Raw genomic sequence first — 9,775 nt, forward strand, 5'->3', positions numbered from 1 at the left:
TTCAAGGAGAGGAGCAAATGGGGGGGGAGGGGGGAGGGGTTTGTGCGGGGAGAAGGGTGCAACAATGAATGAATGGAATCCCAAAATCTCTGTTCTATCTATTTTTGAATGATCTTTAGCAGTGCTTTCCTTTTGATTGATATTAATGATATTGTTCAGTGGTCCCCACATTCTGTTGAATCCCCTTTCTGGGAACTGGAAAAAATATCCAAACAGCTGTCCTCTAAATTTCTTAGCATAGACTGGTGAGCATATCCAGGGCTGGATTTGTTAGCTGAAACCACTGATTATTGGAGCCTTCTTTTTTTTTGCCAATGCCTCAGTGCACCTTCAACTTTTTCATTACCATTGACTCTTCTCATTGGTATTTCCTAAAATTTTTCAATGTCAGTCAATTCTTTCTGGTGCAGTGACTTTGTATATTCCCTCCATCTTCTTTTGATGCTTCTTAGATCATTCAGTATATTGCTCATAGTATCTTTCAACATTGCGATTCAAGGCTTAAATAGTTTTAGTCTTTCAGTTTGAGAAATTCAGAGTGAGTTCTTCCCTTTTTGTTCTTCAATTCCAACTCTCTGCACATTCCATTAAAATACTTTGTTTTGTCTTCTTGATCTGCCCTTTGAAATCTTCTGTTCAGCCCTTTTATTTTGGCTTGTTTTCCTCTTTGTTTTGGCTTCTTTATACTCCAGTGTAACTGTCAGAGTCTATTCTGACATTCATTTCAGGTTTTATTTCTCCTGCTCTTGGTAATGACCTTTTACAATCTTCAGAGATGATATCCTTGATGTCATCCTACCATTCATCTAATGTTCAATAACTCATGTCCAATGCTTCAGACTTAAGATGGTTTTTTAAATTCATGTGGAATATACCGAATTTTGTTTCTCATTAACTTTTTTGGTGGCTCAGTTTGAACTTCTTGTTGTTGGTATGTGATGTCAAGTTGCCTACAACTCATAGTGACCCTATGTACAATAGCCCTAAACCCTGCTCTATTCTGTGCCACACACACTGTCACAAACACACCTACCCTATTACCCTCATCACTGAATCAATCAATATCATCAAGGGTCTTCCTCTTCTGTGCTGTCCCTCTACCTTCCCAAGCATGATGTCCCTCTCCAAGGACTAGTTCCTCTTTGCAACATGTCCGAAGTATGTCAGATAAAGCTTCAGAATCCTTGCCTCCAATGAGCAGCCTGGTTTAGTCCTCTCCAGGATGAACTTGTTTATTCTCTTAACAGTCCTTAGTATATTCAATGTTCTTCTCCAACACTACAGCTCAAAGACATCAATTCCCCTTCTACCACCCCTAGTCATTGTCTAACTCTCTGATGCATAGCAAGTGCTTGCAAAGATCATGGCCTGTATCAGGTGCACCTTAATCTCCAGACTGACATCATAGCTCTTCTGTACTTTGGAGAAGTCTCTGACAGCAGACGTTCCCAATGCAATATGTGTTTTAATTTTCTGGCTGCTGGTTCAAAGAGTGTTGATTGTGAAGCCAGACAAACTAAAGCTGTTAACAATCTCAGTCTCTTCATCATCTATTATGAAGCTGCCAATCGGCACAGTGATAACAATCTTTGTTTTCTTTATATTGAGCTTCAAACCACACTGAAGGCTGCAGTCCTTGTGAAGAACAAATTCAAGCCTCAAGTTTTACTACTTAAGGATGCTTTGGGCAGAATAGTAAATGACCCAGGAAGAATTAAAAGAAGATGTAAAGAGTAAACAGAATCATTGTACCAAAAGGAATTGCCAGACAGGAGAATTTCATGAAACAATGTATGAATAAGAGCCTATGGTGATGAAGGAAGAAATTCAAGCTGCTCTGAAAGAACTGGCAAAAAATTGATGGAATACCTGTTCTGCCCACAAAATGCCCCTCAAAAGAATAATCCACACGTATGTAAATAAAAAAAAAAACAAAACACTTTATTTCAGAGAATATCCACATGTGGAGACTTTCTTCCTCAGTAGGAAGGTGGTGAGGGAAAAAGCCCCGAGTCCCCCTGCACAATCGTTTTTAAGGCTTTCCTGGGTGCCACTGTTGGGGCGGGGAGATTGAGATCATGGTTGGTAGGTCAGGAGATCAGTCATGTGGGTCGGCTTTTGACGGGCTGGTTACTTTGCCCGCCTTTACTCTTTTTTGTGTCACATAGACACTAGTTAATTCTTTACTTTGCAAGGACAGATAAAACTTTACCTGGGGCATTCGTGTTTGCCTTAAGCTAAGAATTTTTATGGCCTGCTTCTGGTATTAATGGGGGTTTATAAAAAAATGGGGTTTATGCTGCCCCCTCAATACTAATTGATATATTTCAACCGACAGATGCTGCCATAGATGTGTTCACTAAGTTGTGCCACAAAATCTGGAGGATAACCACTTGGTAACTAACCAAAAGAGATCTATATTTGTTCCCATCCCAAAGAAAGGTGATCCAATAGAGTTTAGAAATTATCAAACAATGCCATTAATAGCACATGCAAGCATGATTCTGTTAAAGATTATCCAAAAATGACTGGAACAGCACATCAACAGAGAACTTACAGAAGTGCAGGCTGGGTTTAGAAGAGACCATAGTACTAGAGATATTGTAATGATAGATGTATTTCATTGAAAATAGGGAGTACCAGAGGAATGTCTGTGTTTCACTGATTGCTAATACTGAGCTTCTTCAACAATTTCATCATTTGATGTAGTCAATCTGTTTCTTGCGAAGACTGAAAAATGAAGTCCATGTGTAATACTCTGTCTGTGGTTTTATTTTTTTAAAGATATTTGCATTGAATAAATTATTATACATCAAAATTTGATGATTCTATTTTCAGTCTTATTTCTGTCACCAAAACCATATTTTCCTACTACCATTCCTTCTCCATTATTTCTAACTTTTAAATTTCAGTCCCCAATTGTCATTAATGCATGTTGCTTGTATGTATGGTCAATTTCAGACTGCAAGATTTAGTAAAAAAAATTTCAATTTCCTCCTCTTTGGTTATAACAGAGGAACACAAATTGCAGGATTTTGTTTTGTTAGGGTTGTTTTGTTTTTTGGTGTTTTTTATTTTAATATTATATCTTTGTTTCTCTAGTATGAACAGTGTGACAATCACATCCTGAATGTGCTGAGTTGATTTTCTAGTTCTTTTGAAGGTTATTGTTTGTTCTGTCTTATAAAGAAAACAAAAAATATAAAGCAGTTCTGGTGTCACAATATGTTAAATATGTTAATTGTTATTCAAAAGGTTGGAAACCACTACCTGTTCTTAACAAAGATGTGAACCTTCTACTATAAAAGCCTGAAACCCTACAGAGAGTAAATGTGATTCTGAATTGACTACATACAGGTGTGTGTGTGTGTGTGTGTGTGTGTGTGTGTAATTGCACTTGGCAAGCTCTTAGATTCTGTAAGAGAGTGGCTAGTTTCCATTGGGTTCTTTTTTTGTTTTCATAGCCCAATACAAATGTAATAATTTTAAGTATTTGATTTTTTAAAAAAAAAAATCATACATTTCAGTTAAAATACTGCTTAATTTTGTGGTTTTGTTCATAACCTGGTAAAATAATTACAATACCCTTGAAAGTTTTTACTGCAAAAATATAGTTAATATGAGTGGAGTATTGAGAGATTCCTTACTTTTATCATGGGGTCATCCAAATTCCAGCAATACTCTTTAACTAGGTGGGGGAAACTAATCTCTAAATTTATATGGAAAGGAATGAGATTCTGAGTAACTAACACATTATTGAAGAAGACCAAAATGGAATGTCACACATTCTCCAGTCTCAGAATTTATTGTGCAACCATAGTAATTAAGATAACTTGATACTGTTATCTATGTTCCAGATATATAAATTAATGAAAGATAATTGATAACACAGAAGCAAATTCTTTCATTTTTTGACCACTGGTCCAAACTACTTGGTTTATCAGGTCATGGGATTCATGACATAATTCCCACAAAATATCCTTACATATAGGGAACCCTTATGGCCTAGTGGGTAAGAAGTCCCTCTGCCAACCTAAAGGAAGGCAGTTCAAACCCATCAGTTGCTCTGAGAAAGATGAGCAGTCTCCTCCCCTATGATTTTCAGCCTCTAAAAAGCCACTGAAGGGTTAAGTCAGTTCAGACTCCATGGCAAAGAATGAGTGACAGGTATTTGTTTGGGAAAGACATAGTTCAGACTGTGATCTTGGCTATTTCTCTATCCAACATTTTAAATACCTGATCATAGAAAAAAAATAAAGAACTATTCCTTATGCTTTTAATTAATGATATATACAGTAGGCATGACAGAAACAGTTATACAGTTCCTTTCCTCAAGGAGTATCTTCAGATGACCCTATCATGCCATCACCTTCACTCCCTCCTACTCATGGTCCTTTCAGTCACTTGTTATGCATTTCAGAAACAGATAATAAATAAGGATAATAGAATAATTGATGCCTTTGTGTTATGTTATTGAGGAAAAGTATTAAATATCCTACAGACTGTCAAAAGAACAAACAAATGTATCTTGGGAATAGTGCAGCCAGAGTGCTCTTTGTAGGCAAGGCTGGTATAGCTTCATCTTTTGTACTTTGAAGATACTGCGAGGAGGAACTGTTCCTTAGAAAGGGATATGTTTGGAAAGGTGGAGGATCAGTGAAAGAGAAGAAGATCCCCATTGACATGAATTAGAATGGAAATTGCAGTATGGGCTCAAGGGTATCAGACATGAATAGGATAGCTCAGGATAGGACAGAGTATTCTCATGTATAGATAGAACTTCAGGTCTGTTGTTCATAAGTTGCTGAGTCTGTTCGACTCGACAACATTTTATGTCAAGCAGTCACACTTTCCCACAGAAAGAGGCACAAACACCACAGAGGCAGTCAATGGATGATAATTTTGGGTTCTGGCTCCTACACAGCCTGAGGTCTTGCAGCTTGAATTTTATGTGAGCTGGGAACAAACAAAGGAAATAGCAGAGGATGATGTTTGGAAGAAAGGCATGAAGGTTTGCTGACAGATGTGATGAAATTCAAGCCATTGTTTTAAAGCTTTTTGCTTTGCCAGCCTCCTAACACCCTAGTGTGATGCCTAGAACCTTGATGTTTCTCCAGGCCCAGAGTGCAAAGCATATGCTGGTTTCTTCAAATCAAGACTCACAGAGGTTGAAGCCTAAGGGTAGATTCATGAGGAAAGCCCTGACTCAGCACAGGAAGAAGGTAACAAAGTGGCTTTCATCATCCATTCTTATCTCCTCAAAAACTCCTTCTTTGAAGGAGTGAGAAATAGATCAATAAAGATAGTGTTCTTTAATTCATTTCTCTGGTAAATTGGCTTAACCTCAACTGACTGACGCAAGATTGTCTACACTGCCTTTCTATCTCACTAATGTGAATATTTCATGGCTTTTCGGAAGAAATATTACTACATTTTATTACATAGTATTGCATTATGTGACATTTGACATATTTTTTTCCTGTGGCATTTACGAAATTTAAAAATAAAATCTTTAAATCCTAAACCTATGGGCTTTGGCTAAGAAATTGAGAATGCTTACCTAAATTCATTGAGCACTCTGTGCTGTCCAAGAATACATAAAGCAATACAGATAGAATCCCAGCTGAGTATAACAGATAAAAAGAAATTAAACACAAAAAAGTGATCTCAAATTGCAAAAACTGCAGGAGATAGTGGGAAATAGAGATAAATGCTTTGAAGAGTGATGACTGAGAAGAATTTATAGTAAATTAGAATACTCATTCAGAATTATTTTATGTTTTTAATTGTTTAGAGAAATGTATTTTATTTGTTTAGTTAAAAGCAAAAAGAATATGTTCAAGGGAGCTCTGGTAGCCTAGTGGCAAGAAGTTGCCCTGCAATCTTGAAAGCATGCAGTTTGAGCCCCCCAAATGCTCCACTTGAGAAGGATGGACAATTTCCTCCTGTACCAGTCAATCTGATTCGATGGTACACACACACACACAATAATAAAATAAAAATGTCATAGTGACCCTATGAACAAAAGGTCTGAAGCCTTTCTATAACTATCGTCGTTCCTCCAGGTTCATAGAGTTTCCAGAGGCATGTGGTTTAGGAAGTGGATGTCACTTTTCCTCCCAAACTTGTCTTATACTGGGAGATCCACCAAAACTTTCCACCATGGGAAGCCATAATGGGATTACCCTCAATGGCACAAATTTCAGCTTTACAGCAAACCCACATTACCTCAGTACTTCAAGTTGACAGAGGAGTGCTGTACAACTTTGAAGAATGTTCCTCCACAGTGAAATAACACTAGATCCTCAAGTCGAATCAACTTTTGAATACACACACACACACACACACACACATACAAAAGATGAACAAAAGGCCTGAAGCCTTTCTATAACTGTCACCATTTCTCCAAGTTCAGAGTTACCAGAGGCATGAGGTTTAGTAAGTGGATACCACTCCTGCTTCCAAACCTGAATCAATCTGGAAGCTCCACCAAATTGCCCATGATGGGTAGCCAATTAAAAAGAATTTAAAAAAGAAGAATATGTTCAATTACACTTACTTAAGTGACCATATAGCTCATTTGTTTTCTGTGATAAGACAAGTGTCCTTTCAAAAAGGACACTTCTAGTCATCCCTCAATCGTGTCTATATGATATTCAGAAGTAATAAGTATGCAGTCCTGTATAAAAATGTATAAGGTGACATTTTAGGTGATTCTAAGTTCAATAATACTCATTAAAAACAATAGTTATTTAAATAAGGAAAGCAATTGTATTAGCTGTAGACAACTAGTCAGGGTCTATTAAACTGATAGGATAATGACAATTTCAAGGCCAAAGAACATTCCTTTCTTTATTATTGCAGAATGCAATGTGAGAATTGTTATTCAGATCATTGCATCTATTTAGGCCAATTTAAATGCTGTTCTAAAAGATTAGCGCAGTGAGTTAGAACAAGGTATTAATAACTATGGTCTCAGGTTAATGTGGAAGCCTACATTGCCTCTTGCATATTTTTAAAATATGAGGTTGAAAACAGAATCATACAAAGGCTGTTGAATATATTAATACAAGTCCATTATGTTGCCATAAATATTTTTATTTTTCTGATAGTTATACACAATAATGTTATTTTATTTTCATAAATTGGAATAGTTTGAAGAAAATGTGTGAAAATAAACTTCTAAGACTTTTAGGGTAATTAATGTTCTAAATGTAATAATTTAACCCATGTAACTATACATATGCATGCAAATAATAATGTAACTTGAATGAGGTTTGGGTTTTTTTTCCATTTCAAGAAATAACACTATGTGTGCTTTTCAGTTTTGCTAGCTTAATGGTAAAGAGTTTCACTGCCAATCTAAAGATACAAAGTTTGAATGCACCAGTTACTTCATAGAAGAAAGATGAGAAATCTCTGGTAATGTTAGGGAACACAAGTTGTTCTTTCTGTAGTCAATTGTCAATAAGACAAACAGATTGCAATATCCATGCACTTTATGAAGGACAATGAGTTGGCCTCAAAGACTTATTCCCTGTCTTGGAGTGGTCAGTAGGCTTTTATACCAGGGTGAGACACCAACTCACTTAACAATACACTTTGGTTAGTAAAATCAAAGAATTTCCACATTTGAAAATAAGAAAAACAAAAACATTCACACACAGATACTTAAAAACTAGTTGACATACAGCTGAGAAAAACAGGTTTTGGAAAGGTAAGAGTTAATTCAATATAAATGGGAAGAACAGCTTCAAAGAGGTAACCATTGATCTAGGAGATGCAACTCCTCTCCTGATAAACAGACAGGTTAAACTATTTTACATGACTAAAGAAAGGAAGCTAAGAATTTTAAGGCCTTGTAACTAGTTTTGCAGGCTGGAGAAAAATGATGTCAGATTTATAACTATATAATTTTATAACTGATACATATATAGAGAAATCTGAACTTATTAATAGCACCTCATCAGTGAAATTTACAGCCTCTAAAAAACCTCTGGAAGGTCAGTTATGAGTTTGTCCTCATGGAACAGCACACAACCACAACATATATAATTTAGAGTGTTCTGGCCTTATTACCAAAAGTTACTAATATCAAAGAAAACTTGTAGCAGATCTGGGTGGAACCTCCTTTGGTGCATTAATAGAGGAAGAGATCTTATCTAAATTTTTCTCTGATTTGCATAAAATTAAAAAAAATTTAGCCCTTTTGGTTTGGGAAATAATTGTGCTACCTGCAGATCCATGACTCCCATATTCTTACCTTTATAACTCCCCCTCCCCTTTTTAGACAGTGGGCCATTATAAAACTGTTGCAACTCCTCCAATGGTTTTCCTCTAACACATATATAACCCACATGATAGGGTGGTATAATTAAGCATAATTAAGTTCAGAATTCTCTATATAGGTATCAATTATAAAGTGGTATTAATAAGTTCAGAATTCTTTATATGGGTATCAGTTATAAAACTACAGTTATTTTTCTTCAGACTGCAAAACTAGTTCCTTAGCCTCGGAATTCTCTGTTTCCTCTCTTTAGTCATGTAGAGTATTTAATCTGTCTGTTTACCAGAAGAGGAAATGCATCCATCCTAGATGCTGGTGAAGCTGGTTTCCCAGTCATATGTAAACTGCATCCTAATCTGCCTATTTACCAGGAGGAGAACTGGGGCCTTCCTGAATTACTGATGCATAGATGGAAACTGTCCTTTCCAGATGTAGAAATTACCTTTTTTTACTGACAAAAGAGCACTGTTAAATGAGCTGGAGTCTCACCCAACTATATAAGGCCATGACCACTCCCAGACAGGGAGGCAGCCTTAGAGATGACTCACTGACTCTCAGATCTGTGTAATAAAATGCATTTATGGATATTGCAGTCCCTTTGTCTTATTGGCAACTGATTATTAAAAGAACCCCTTGCGTTCAGTAACACAAATTGACGCCTATAGTGTTTGAACTTGATCAGTAAAATTTTCTAATTGTCTTCCCTTTAAAACAAGGTTGTATCATCTGTATAATGCAGGTTGTTGATGAGTATTCATCCAAACCTGATGGTACTTTCTTTTTGACAGTTCATGTTCTCAGATTATTTGTTCATCATACAGATTGAGTAGATAAACAGAAAGGATAAAATCTGGCACAGACTTACCCTGATTTTAAACAATGCAGTACCCCTTTATTCTTTTTGAATGATTGTTTCTTGTTCTATATATAGATTTCACATGAGCATAATTAAGTTTTCTGGAATTTCCATTATTAGGATCCTCACAGTCAATGTCCTTTGCATAGTCACTGAAACACATGTAAATGATGGGATAGAGTTGTGTCCCAAATCCAGTTTCCCCCCAAGTCACCAAGGAGCCGACACCGATGCAAGGGCAAGAGGGAATTTATTTCAGATTCGAATCAGGGCCTCGCTCAAACCGTGCTCATAGAGCAGGGAAAATGGCGCGGCCCCGATTCTGGGCTATCCTGCCTATTTAAAGGGGAAAGCCCACGAAAACAGGGTGAAACAGGATTGGCTGGTTCAAAGGAAGGGCGCGAAAACAGGGCGATGCAGGATTGGCTGATGTTTGGGTGGGGGCTCTTTTCCCCCTTCCCCCACCACTTTCAGTTTACTGCTCTAGAGGCTTATACATTTTAAAATGGCATATTGGTTACAAATTGGAGGCCCTCATTCCCCTCTTCTTCTGCACCCTAGCTCAATCATTAGTGATTTCTTCTTCTGTCTCTAAGTAATGGTATTGAGACCGCATAACTATTAACTGGATT

The sequence above is a fragment of the Elephantulus edwardii genome, unplaced genomic scaffold, assembly GCF_000299155.1.
Source record: "Elephantulus edwardii isolate Elephantulus edwardi_28Jun2011 unplaced genomic scaffold, EleEdw1.0 scaffold00137, whole genome shotgun sequence".
In the NCBI taxonomy this organism is placed as follows: domain Eukaryota; kingdom Metazoa; phylum Chordata; class Mammalia; order Macroscelidea; family Macroscelididae; genus Elephantulus; species Elephantulus edwardii.